The sequence below is a fragment of the Ictalurus punctatus genome, chromosome 2, assembly GCF_001660625.3.
Source record: "Ictalurus punctatus breed USDA103 chromosome 2, Coco_2.0, whole genome shotgun sequence".
Classification (NCBI taxonomy): Eukaryota; Metazoa; Chordata; class Actinopteri; order Siluriformes; family Ictaluridae; genus Ictalurus; species Ictalurus punctatus.
The window spans coordinates 25,053,607-25,067,146 of NC_030417.2; the positions used below are offsets into that span (position 1 = coordinate 25,053,607).

At 40.3% G+C, this 13,540-nt stretch overlaps 1 long non-coding RNA gene across 1 annotated transcript; it reads left to right on the forward strand.

Moving 5' to 3' along the window:
- Nucleotides 1-3,114: 3,114 nt before the first annotated feature.
- LOC108278284 (uncharacterized) lies at nt 3,115-11,749 on the forward strand. The gene is made up of 2 exons (XR_001815300.3): nt 3,115-3,613; nt 11,298-11,749. It is a non-coding gene; the product is annotated as an uncharacterized LOC108278284 (long non-coding RNA).
- Nucleotides 11,750-13,540: the final 1,791 nt, after the last annotated feature.

A 13,540-nucleotide genomic window follows, 5' to 3' on the forward strand; every position in this document is an offset into this window, starting at 1 on the left:
TCTACAGCCATGTACAACTATTATCATGTCATCTATTGTTTAACTCCAGAGAACTACTGGAAGTTTTACACTTCGATTCCTCACTCTTTTGGCACTCAGGTTAATCACATTGGCACTGTTTTTTTGTTTGTTTGTTTGTTTGTTTGTTTTTACTGGATTATTACCCTTAGGGCTTGGAAATGTGAAGTAGTATCAGAGGTTAAAACATCCGTGCCATAGAGAATATTGTGGGAAAACAGATAAAGGTACTGATTGTGCACTTACTGAAGTAGGAGACAGAGAGAGAGACAGAGAGAGAGAGAGAGAGAGAGAGAGAGAGAGAGAGAGAGAGACGACGACGACGACCTGTTTCCTCTTAGGAATGCTTGTATAATTAGATCCCTGCTGTCATGACAACCAAACTGGATTTTTTAGGGGCCTGAGGCTGAGATTAGAGTCAGTTATAGCAGTATGAGTCAGAGTCTGAGACACACAGTCATACTGACACTGCACATGACACATGCACACACACACACACACACACACACACACACACAGACACACACACACACACACACACACACACACACACACAGAGTTTACACGTTACTTCACATACTGTAATCCCAAACAGAACATATGTCAGAATTGTGAACTTCACACATTATTATTTGCTTGTGTAATCCCTTAATTATCACACACACATACACAGACACACACATACACACACACACACACACACACGTAGACGTACACGCGTGTGCACGTGTTTGCCTTACTAACCTTATGAGGAAATTCCATTTACATAATTATTAATGCACCCAATTAACGATATGCCTACACCTAAATTCAACCCTAACCTTAAACACAGTAACCAAAATAAAATCTCTTGGTCCTTTAAGGGTGTTTTTTTAGTTGTATATATATATATATATATATATATATATATATATATATATATATATATATATATATATATATATATATATATAATAAAAGCTTCATTGTTTGTTAAAAGACCATTTTACCTCATGGGGACCATTCAGTTGTCCACACAAGGTCAACATTTTCAAGGTCAAAATCCATACATAATAGTCTGACGTAAATATGGAGCTCACACTTTAATTTTTTTTTTTTAAATTAATTTCTTAATGGCATAATCCAAAGTAATTGTGTGTAACCGTTCTCCACAACATCATATCTGCCAAGAGCAACATCCTGACCTGTCAACACAAACAATATCGCATAATATTAGTCTTCTGTATGGAACAAATCTCAATCCAATATGAGTCATCTAATACTACAACCTGCATCTGACTTCTTATGGCAATAAACAGTCTCTAAGTCTTTCTCTCTCACACACACACGCACACAAAGGACTGTACAAGGGTTAATACACAGTTTAAGTATCACAGATAAATAAACTCTTAATCAAATTTCAGAAGTTCCCAGATTATTCTGCTTACATGTGCATTTGTGTGGGTTGCTAGGAGACAATGTGTGTGTGTGTGTGTGTGTGTGTATGTGTTTGTATGTGTGTGTGTGCTGGGAAGAGGAATGTGTGACGTGTGTACAGCATTTAGATGGGTGTAGACGTCTGAGAGGCCCTGTTCTCACCAAGAGAGCGAGGGTTCTGAGTGGAGGAGAGATGAAAGGAGGGGACGAGGAGAGAGGAGGCGAGGCGCTGGAAGTCGTAAAGTGTCTAATAGCTCTGTCGGGAAAAGAGCAGCTTCCCCTTGGGGCCTTCAGCACTGGGGAGGAGGGTATATGTGTGTACTTGTGTGCGTGTATGTGTGTGTGTGTGTGTGTGTGTGTGTTGTCAACAGTAGACAGGTGCAGGGTTTAAGTAGTCTTCTCATAAGACCTAGCAAGACTCTCAAACCCTGATCTACACAAATCACTTTAGAGAGCCACTGAAGGCTAGACCGCGTCATACCAACAGCTGAAGTGTGTGTGTGTGTGTGTGTGTGTGTGTGTGTGTGTGAGAGAGAGAGAGAGAAAACCTGCTGCTGCAATGATTGAAGTCACATTTTGTATCTTTCCAGTGTCTATCCTCGGTTCCTAGCTACATAAAATAACACAGCTGTGTGTTTCAGTGAACAAGGATCTGATATTAGACCGCTAGCATGCTCGATACATTAACTAGCTAATGTTAATGAATTATTAGGTGACTATCATGCTAAATAAGTTAATTAGCTAATGGTAACGAATTATTAGATGACTAGCGTGCTAAGAAATGTTAACTAGCTAATGCTAGCTCATTATTAGACCATTAGCATGCTAGATAAGTTAATTAGCTAATGTTAATGAATTATTAGGTGACTATTATGCTAGATAAGTTAATTAGCTAATGTTAACAAATTATTAGATGGCCAGCATGCTAGATAAGTTAATTAGTTAATGTTAACAAATTATTAGATGGCCAGCATGCTAGATAAGTTAATTAGCTAATGTTAATGAATTATTAGATGACTAGCATGCTAAGAAATTTTAATTAACTCATGTTAGCTCATTATTAGATGACTAGCATGCTAGATAAGTTAAGTAGCTAAAGTTAATGAATTATTAGACCACTAGCATGCTAAGATAACTTTAGCTAATATTAACAAATTATTAGACCACTAGCATGCTAGATAAGATAAGTAGCTAATGTTGCCAGTGTTTATTCAGCTATACACAACGTTTACACAACACTGGTGGAGCAAATAAAATCGTTGGGTAGTTAATGCAGTTTTCGTTTTAAATAACAAAGCGGAACTAGTGAGCTAATACATGACCATAGAACATGTTTGCTATCTTTTCTGTTTACTCTTGAACGTATAAATGAATATATGGCCTGATATTAGGGACGTTTTATTAGGGAAGTATAATTTACAAGGTAAATATATTTGTACTATTTTACGATAATATATTTCGAGTGTGTACATTTTAAGAACCACGCCTTCCTTTCCAAATGCGTTTGTATTTACTTTGTTTCAAGGTGGTTCAAGTATTAATAAGAGAGCTCCGATTCCCTCAAACTCCAAGCCCTGTAATTCACATCCTAGGGGCGAATTGATTTTATATCTGTGTGCATCAGTAAAGATTTGGTTTAACTGACACAGACACACGCACACACACACACACACCTACACAGACTGGCTAGACTGAGAAGCAAATGAGTAGCTGGAACAGCTCATCAAACAGGGAAAATAAAAGGCTGGCTACGTCGTGTGAGTGTGTTATTGCCTGCCGTCTGCTGCTTGAAAGAGGGGAAACAGGCTTGCTCTTTTATTAGCAGCACTGCGGTGTAATTGCACCCTGCCTCTTCCTGTACTCCACACAACCGGGGAGGGAGGAGGGGGGAACTGGGCTTCTGACGTTATACAAATCGGAATTCCCTTCCCCATGCACACTCGTTCACTCACTCACTCACTCACACCCTCGCTCTAACCCCGTCTGGCTCCCAGACACTCTCTCTCTCTCTCTCTCTCTCTCTCTCTCTCTCTCGCTCTCTCTCTCTCTCTCTCTGTCTTTCACACACTCGCACACATGGTGTCTGCGAGGCTGCCGGGCGCTCCCTCTGAAGACTCACTGCGATCTCCAGGAGTTTTAGGAAGGGCGAGTGGGAAAAAGTGCAAAAAAAAAGTAACAGGTAAGCATCTGAACCTTCTGTTTTAAAACTTTCAAGTAAATTCGGGTCTGGAGACGACTTCTAGCATTTCGCTGAAGCTCATGTTTACATTGAAACATCTGTGTGGCGCTTATGCTCTGGAAGTACACTCGCTGGGTGTGTGATGGGAATGTTTGTGAGAAGGGAGGCCGGCCTTTTCAGGATGGTTTGTCCTTAGTTGGTCATGCATGCATGAGCGCTGAGATTAGGTGCGAGGAATCACCAGAGTCTGCGATGGCCGAGAAGTCCCATCTAACAGAAAGGTCATCTGTAAATAGGTCCTCTGAATGAGATTTCTGTCTGTCTGATAGTGTGTGGGTCCTGTCTTTGTGCGCGCACTGGCGTCTGTCAGCCAGACGTGCGTTTTTGGCCGGGCATAGCGGAGGTCGTAAAAAGTTCTCGAAGAGTGGGCTGCGAAGCCACACAGAGCGCTGAAACATTCCGCTCATTGTTCTTGGGGCTCGTAAGGCCGAGCCAGATGCCACACAGCCTAAACAACTCGGAAGAACGAGACGTGAAGTAGGAGTGAGAAAAATATGCCACTCTGGAGGGACAGGATAGAGGAGAAAAAGCCATGCCATTAGGGTTCGTCTCATGTTGTGCTCGTTAAAGACCAGAGCGTTACTGCGTAAAGAGAAGGACTGCGAGAGACGAAAAAAAGAGAGAGAGTTCTGGCCTTAAACCTGTCATGCGTTTCGTTTTGCGCTAGCTGAGGACTGGGACAAGAACCAGGAAAGAGTGTGCTAGTGGAACAAGTGCAGTGTGTGTGTGTGTGTCAGAGTGTGGGGAGATAGCTCGACCCTTGACACTTCCATAGCTTTATGATGTGTTGAAGCAATGGGTCATGGCTGGGAGTTTGTTTTACACACATTTACACACACACACACACACACACACACACACACACACACACACACACACAGAGTAAAGGCAACATCCTTGAACTAAGCCTTGTTTTTTAGGTTTCTTTCAGATCAAACTTTTTTCCACCTCAAAGCATGTAAAAAGTGAGTTTTAAAAAGCATCTCATTAAATTGAATTGGATTTGACTTTATTTGTATTTGAGAGAATACAAAGTGTTTAGGCAAAATGAATCCACTTCACTCACAGTCACGCACGGCGGAAAGCATGCCGGTAGTTGCACCCCTTGGCTACTTTTGTTGAGTCATGAGTATAATGCTCTGGATATTTACAGCTTGGAATTTACAAAGTTTTTAAATAGTCTTTTACCCATAAATTCCCCAGTAAGAGTTTCACTACATTGTAATCAGCCTCTGAGTCGTTTTCAGTAACATGGTGAGTTATTTACCCATAAACGTAAGCATTCGCACCAAATCTTGCAACAAAATCAAACTTGACAACTTTAACCAGACATGTGTGTAACCAAAAAGAGGAACATACATTGAAACAGAGATGGTTTGGACAGGGTGTGTGATGTTAATCGGCTTCTGTGCAACACACACATACACACAGAAGTCTAGTTACAGTGTGTGGATCAGAGGACCCAGCTGTTTCGACTCTCCACTGGGGAAACTGCCATTATTCTCTGTCTCTCTCTCACTCTCTCTCACTCTCTTGTGCTCTCGTGCTCTCACTCTCTCTCTGTCTCTCTCTCTCTCTTTCTCTCTCTCTCTGCCTCACTTACGCACACACATATATTTCTGTAGGCCTACACACTCAGGCACCCACCATGACGCACTGCAGTCATAGACGATACCGCATCCAAACTACACACCGATGTTTTATATCTAACTGGATTATTTAGTATTAAAGTAGCTGAGCACTTCTCAATTATTGTGCAATTTATTCCTATTGCTAAATTCTAAAATGGTGCATTGCAAAGTTCTACTGAAAGATATATATACTACCGGTCAAAAGTTTGGAGACACTTCTTTCATTAGAAAACGAACATTTTATTTACAAAAAATATATTTTTAATGGACGACTTGGAGCGAAATATATCGAAAAGCAGCCAATAAGTGTCCAGTATAGGTGTGAACTATGTAATACTGTTTAAAAAGCATCTCGGGGGGATTCCTCAAGAAATCGGTTGAGAAAATGCCAGGAATACATTTCTGGAAATTCTACGCAAAAAAGGGGTCTACTTTGAAGATGCTAAAATATTAAATTATTTTGATTTATTTGGGATTTTAAAAACATAACTCCCGTAGTTCATTTGTGTTCATCCAGAGTTTTGATGACTTTATTATTATTCTAAAATGTGGGGGGGAAATTAAATGTACTTTTGACGGGTAGTGTACATATATGAATTAGAAGTGGTGAAGCGTCAGACTAAGAGCCCATAGAACCGAGTGTGAAAAGTGAATCTCTCACCGTCCTGAGGGAAAGTGGGATTTGTCCCTTTGCCTCAGTCTTTGCTATGTTCTCTCTCCTATGGCATCTTCAGAGGTGGAACCATTTTTGCCACACAACCCTATGAGCTGTCATTCACAAGAGGGAAAGACTGAGCTCATTGGTGTTAAAAACCACCACTTCAACCGAATAGAGGAAAGCGGAAAAGGAGGGAAAAGATCTGATGGAAAATATTAATGGAAGGAGCAAAGCGGGAGAGAGAGTAAAGTGTCAGGATCCTCCTTCCACCCCATTTCTGCTCCATCAAGAGCGGAGGAAGCTTGGTAAATGGCTCAGAGTGGTGGAGGCAACTGGGAAACCGCATTTACTCTCCTTTTCCAAATAGCATCACTGCCTCAGATGATGTCTTTACTCGTTTCTCCTCCAATATTGGGTTCCTGCAAAAGGCTGCAATTTCTGAAAAAGGGTTTTTTGGGGGGTTTAGGGAATATTGGGGGGCAAATTTATGAAAACAAATATTTTTCTTTTGTTGTTACAATTCTCTTTTATGGTATGGTAGCCATTGTGCTGATTTTTCGCTAAACAGCCTTGTGTTTGAAAGTGTGTGCGAGCGATAACTTGAGTTATCCCTTCACAGCCAGACACACTTCCCCTAGGGAAAAAAAACTCCTCTCGCATAGACATAGAAAGTGAGATACACACACACACACACACACACACACACACACACACACACACTGCATTCGCCATATTCAGCTATGGATCGAGTGCTGTAAATGTAAGTGGTTAGGGTCATTCAGCGTTTAACATTAGATAGGAGCTGCAGTAAGTGTGAGTGGAGGAAATAAGTTTGGCAGACACACTTTACTCCTAGTTTGCCTGTTACAGTAGAGGACACACACACACACACACACACACACGCACGCACACATATAAGAGAAGGGGTTTGTTTAGGATGGGAGTTCCCCATGTGGGCGATCTTGCTCTCGGAATGTTCCTGTCACTGCCTGTGTGGGATCGAGATCGAGTTTGAGATTAGACGATTACTTCCGAGATAATCCCTCTTTTCCAAACATCGAATAACTAATTATGAGAACCCAATACTAAAAAAAATTTGATTAGTAATAATATAGCGATTTTCACATACATATCAATAAACTACAATTATATATTAATTATACATTTACTATTTATTATTATTTTATACTACAATTAGTATAGGATTATGACTTGGCCAACATATTCTATCCGATAACTGGGTTAGCTCATTGCGTGTCAATCTGTACAAGCACATCATGAGCTCACCTGCAAAATTTATAGAAATTCATTGATAGTTCACATCAGTAAACTATAATGGGGTGGCGTGGTGGTACAGTGCATAGTGTTGCCACTTCACAGTGTCCTGTATTCAATCCTGAGCTCTGTATGGAGTTTCGCATGTTCTCCCCGTGTTCGTTTGCGTTCCCTCTGGATTCTCTGGTTTCCTCCCACTGTACACAATCAGATAGGCAGATTGGTTACGCTAAATTGCCCTTAGCTGTGAATGGGTGTGTGTGTGTGTGCGTGTGTGTGTGTGTGTGTGTGTGTGTGTGTGTGTGTAGTGCCCTGTGATAGACTGCCGTCCCAATCAGGGTGAATTCTCTCATCTTGTACCCAGTGCTCCCAGTGTTCGCAGCAGTCTCCAGATCCACTGCAAACCCTCACCAAGATAAAGCAGTTATAATATAAATTAAATGAATGAATGAAATAAATTATGAATAAACTACTATTGATGAACGTATAATAATTGTTATGATGATTTTGCAGACGTATTTTTGCCCAATATCTTCAATATCCCTCCAGCAAACCAAAAGATCACATGCAAAATGTGTAGCAATTCTAATCAGCGAATGATTTGGTTTATAAATAAAGTCATAAGAGAACGCTCTGCCCCTCTTGACGACTCGTAACCTGTGTGAACTCTTATTCATTGGTACTCATGAGGCTGTGCTGGTAGAAGTAACTAAACGCCTGTGACGTTGCTGTCCCTTTTGTAACCAGGCATCAGAGAGATCCTTTATCTTAAAGTAGAAGTTGATCCCTCCTGAATGAAAAGTCAAGCTGATCCTGAGACAGAGCTCAACTTCATGTCTGACCTCATCTAGGCCTGTCATTGAGAAGCTATTTTTATAAGGTCACAGGAAGCCTGGTCACTGCGAACCGCTACAGGACGAAAGGCAACCACAATGATCTGCAACTGCATGACAAAGACAAGACTCACGTGATCTTAACGCAGTACGAGGAGCCGACCAGAGACCAGCGCCTCAGCTAGGATGACCTCACATGTGTGCACACGCACCCCCCCCCCCTCCCCCCCAGTGTACCTGCTGCTGGCCAGGGGAATTCCTGGCAGAGTGATTTTTAACCTTAATGACTGAATCACATTGCCAGGGATTTCCAATGGCTGGTATGAAGAAAGCGACCCAGACGGTGCACGCTTCCCCTCGCAGACCCAGACACACGCACACACATGCACAACTACACATAAACATGCAGGCTCTTAATCCTGCTGGAATGTGTGTGTGCCATGCCCACGTGAATACTGCAAGGCGCCGACACACCCTCTTGAGCCAGTACGTGCATGCAAAAAGCCACTTGTATGCACACACACATTAATGCATATACACATATCATAAAAATATGTAGTATTGCCTCTTGGCTCCGTGGTAGCAGGACTTACCCACATGTGAACAGTGTACTAAACCTCCATGTTCACAGTGGTTAAGTTCTGCCCCCAGGGTCAGCATACGAGTCCAGACAGGAAGAGGGCAATAATGCAGTAATTCACAAGCATCTCCCAAACCATTGCCCTGATCTTGATTTTTTTTTTCTTTATTAAACATATTTCTGAATATAATATCATATTTCTCCCAGCTAATAGAATATAGTATTAGAATAGTTAGCAGGTATTCAAAAGGTTCTTTGAAGGTTAGGCTGTAATGTTCTTAATAAATATCCAACAGTAAGGGTTTGCTTCACAATGTTATTAGAGCACAACTCAGACAACACTCCAAGTTAGTCAAAAACATTATGGAAACATCAACATTTCTATGTTGCAGCAACGTTGTAGGAACGTTTATAAATGTTATATAAAACCTTCCCAGAAAAACTTGACGTTCTTTTAACCACGGGTGTTCAATGATTTTTTTTTTAAATGTCCTTGTACCTAAAATGTATATATATATATAAATTAATTTTTTCCCTCAGTCATAGTATGAGTTACTTTCTTTAAGACTTAAAAAAAATTCTACTTTTGACACATTTTCACATTCTGCATGTGCATTAAAATTAATTTATTTTTTTTTGCACACTCAATATAATACTGCTGACTTGATATTTCACCCAGAAATCTCACTCTGAAGTTGAATTGTGTCTGTGGTGTCTGTGGCAGCAGTCTGCTGTCTTGTTTTGTGCGTTCTGTGACGTGTACCAGTTTCAGATAGTGTCTTTAGTAAAAGTCTGTCATGCATCAGTTTTCCTTTCAAAGTGCTGCGGAACCCAGACAAGTCAGTCAGGCGATCATAAAAGCTGTTTGTCTGCACGAACACCCAGAGCCGGAAAGAGTGGAAAGAGTCCTGAGGAAATATTCATCGAGCTGCCAATCTGCCTTTAGAAAGGGAAAACACAGTAACCAACAATAAATGTATGATTTGAAAATAAAAAGACCTTAACTGTATTTAAAAATTACCTTCATTACATTTTTTTTGTAATGCACTACCACAATTTTTAATAAATGGTTTCAGAATGGAAACACGTTGTACTGAAAAGTACAGAAATAAATTCTAAACAAATTTTCCTTGTTTATTTTGAGCAAAAAGAAAAAGATATAATGCTATGAAGCAGATTTTGCATAGTTATATTTACACAAATAATTGTGCCCATGATAATATAAGTAAGTAAGCAAGTCATTTAGAAGTACAAGTAAGTAAACATTACCCCTTGCCTCTCAACACCAAATGCCCAAGCAAATAATCTTTAATAATTATAATTGCTTGAAAATCTTCCAGATGCTCAGGACATTTCTTAACTAGTACTTTCGGACTACCACACCTAAAATATACCGGTCTATGTATTCTCACACTCTTGTGTTATTCTTGGACCTGACACCTGTAGGTGTGTATGGTATGTCTCCATGGCTGACTATGTGTGCATCTATCAGGTGTGGTTTTAGGAGACAGGCATTTTGTTTTGTTCTTGTTTTATTCTTGTGTGGTTTCTGGAGACCAGATATAATACAACATTGACGTTCGTGTACGAGTGTGTGCAGCCGACGTCTCGCAGAACGAGTGCAACTTTTTGCATGCAAGATCTGGGCGTGCTCAGTTTATAATCTCTGACATGATGTCTCCTTCTCTGTAGTACGGAGTAAATTTACTATCCCAGTGTATCTGGTGTTCTCTGTTCTTCCACGTGATGTAAGAATTGCAATTTTTCTTCATTCTTCTGATAACTGAGTGAACAGTTATCTAGACGTGTCTGTTTACAAAGCACAACGGGGGGGTGGGGGTTGGGTGGGGCAAAACAAGAGGGGTTGTTTGTAGTGCTATACAGGGCCGAACAATGAGTCCAGTGGAGAAGAAAAAGGAGAAAATGAAATATAATACACCACAAGTATAATACACAGTAAAAGACAGGATGGTGGAAAAACAGCACACACACACAGGGTTTTATTGTGTATTGTCATTTTTATGCACTAATTTGGATTTGATATTTTATTTTTTATACATGTATTTTATTGTGTGTGTGTCAGAGAGAGTGTGTCCATCAAATGTAATCTTCTATTGTAACAATAAAAAAGCAGGGGGGAAACAAATGCATAAAAATCTATATGTGTAAAAAAATAAAATTAAGTATGAAGCTCAATAATTGTAATAATAATGATAGTTATTACTATTATTATTATAAAACTTCATACTTAATTGTATTTATTTATTTATTATAACATTACACACACACAAACACACACACACACACACTTTCTCCTGTCAACACCATCTTTGTCATCTTATCTACCTATCTAACAAGACTGGCACACTGGCTTTCTATTTTCTATACATCACTAAACTGAAGAAATTTAAAGTACTAACCAAATCTAATCTAAATGTAAATATGTTAATTCTGGCTGCTTTATATTATAATATGGTTAATCTCTCAACACAACTACACAAAAAGACAGGAGTTATTTCTCTGTAGTGCAGTGAATTTGGAAGCTCACAGATTTCTCTCTCACTCTCTCTCTCTCTCTCTCTCTCTCTCTCTCTCTCTCTCTCTCTCTCTCTCTCTCTCTCTCTCTCTCTCTCTCTCTCTGTTACAGTGTGTGCTGGTGCTCCTTTCTCTCTGGTCTGTATCAGTGGGCTGGTCTCCTGTGCCTGCTCTGCTGATAATCAGTGTCTCTCTTCAGCTGGCTCAGTTCAGCAGGAACAGGGGCCTGGTCTTGCCAACATAACACCTTAGAGACACATATCCACATCCACCCACACACACACACACACACACACACACACACACACACACACACACACACACACACACACACACACACACACACACACACAGATGCACGCCACCAGACGTACATTCTGGGAGAATCCATACTCCCGCACCTTCCACAGCTGGGATCCAGAGCGTGATGGCTATATACAGTTGATTTAAGTTATGAATGTGATAATGTGTGATAATAATACTATAGCCTACCAATTATGGACTGGCGCCAGTGACATCAATAAAACTGAGACATCAATAAAAGCTAAGAGGCTCTGAGTCAAATTAAGTCTGTTGCGTGTATTTCCTTGTGATCTGAGATTATCTGAAATGAGTCCAAAGCTTCAAGGCGTTCACTGTCTCTTCGGCTGCTACAGTGTGTCCGCTTGATCTTTGTAGAGCTCTGTTTCCACCATGAAAGCAGTTAAAAAACTGCTTTTTTTTGCTTTTTTTTAAAAAAGAAAAAAAAGAAAGAAACACCGGTGTGGGCGACCATGGAAACCGAAATACATATACACTCATTTGTGCCGGCTTGGCAAACAAAGAGGAAGTGACGGCTGTGTTTGAAAATCAATCCACATCCAATAATGCCTTGGCCTGGTTATTCAAAGATCAAAAAATGTCCATGTATTCATGTATGTAGAGTAGTAATATAGGCTATTCATGGACCTACATAGCCATTCACACAGAATAAAACAATTCAGAAGGGATTACATGTGGTTCTACTGTAGAACAAAAGCCCACTGGCACCTTGAACACAATAAATAAATGATGCACAATTAAAGGGCTGTTTGAAATGAAAACTAAATATTCCGTAGCAACGTTGAAAAGGGAAACCCATCCTCTCACAATGATTAGACGCATTATTGCATTTTCAGTAAAACACACTAGACTACACACCCTGCTCAATAAATAAATATCAGTCAGTAGGATCACATTTAGTCAGCAGTTTTTTCTATAAAGGAGTCTGTTTTTAGTAGTGACAGGAAATGTTCCTAGGAAAACCATTAACGTGCAGGTGTGTTCCTGTGATAATATAAATGGTTAAGTGTGTACGTGTGTGTGTGTATGTGGAGGGGGGCTTCAGGTCCGGATGTTTGCTTACACCGCAGCCGTTGCCATAGTGACAGAGAAAAAAAAACTGGCCCTCAGCATGAGCAGTGGCTGCGTCAATGTGGAGAGTGACATCACTAAACTTCCTGTTTCGAAGAAAGTCACCCGTTGCTTGCTCGCTGTCATTCACAAACGTTCGCCCTGTTTCTTTCATTTTCAATCGTAGACACGCACTTCCCCTGTTACTGCTTTGTGATCTCTTTTTACACAACAAAGACAGCCGAGAAACTACAACCACATAAAAATGTCAGTAGTTTTTTGCAGGTTTACTATTCACAAAAAGGATTTTGCATACATTACAAATGTCCTGTTATAAAACCATGGATACAAATGTCACATTTCTAAATATGGAATGTAACTAAGATTAAATAATATAAATAATAAAACAAGATCAATAACACAACACTGCTCTGCTTTTATCATTGCGTACTTTATTAAGCCAGTTAAATGAATATGATCAATTATTAGGGCTCATCTGACCAGGTCTTCCCAAAGCAGTTGTAGCTACATTTACAAAATGCCTAAATAGATGACACAAAGATGGCTTTGAGTAGTAGAATATGTCAAATGCCACCTCTTTCATTTTACTGGATGCTATAATAGTATGGGATGGATTCCAAACACTTTTCCATTTGAAATCGTGCACGGGTTTGTCCCAGAAAGGAAAACACGGAAGAGTCAAATTGGTGAGTGAAGGAATCGTTTTTGAGGAATCCGAGTAGAAACAGATTTCAACCCTGGCACAAACACTACTGGACTTCTAACCTAATCTCTCTGGCTTATACACACCTGCTGACACCTTTTCAGGTCTGTGAAAAGGCGGCAATCACCATGGGAACACAACAGGTAAATACAAGCTGCGATAAGGGTGTGAGGACGTCGTTCTCTGAGCAACACACACACACACACACACACACCAACAGACGCACCACACCCCACAGCTGGATAACGCTCTACTTTCCA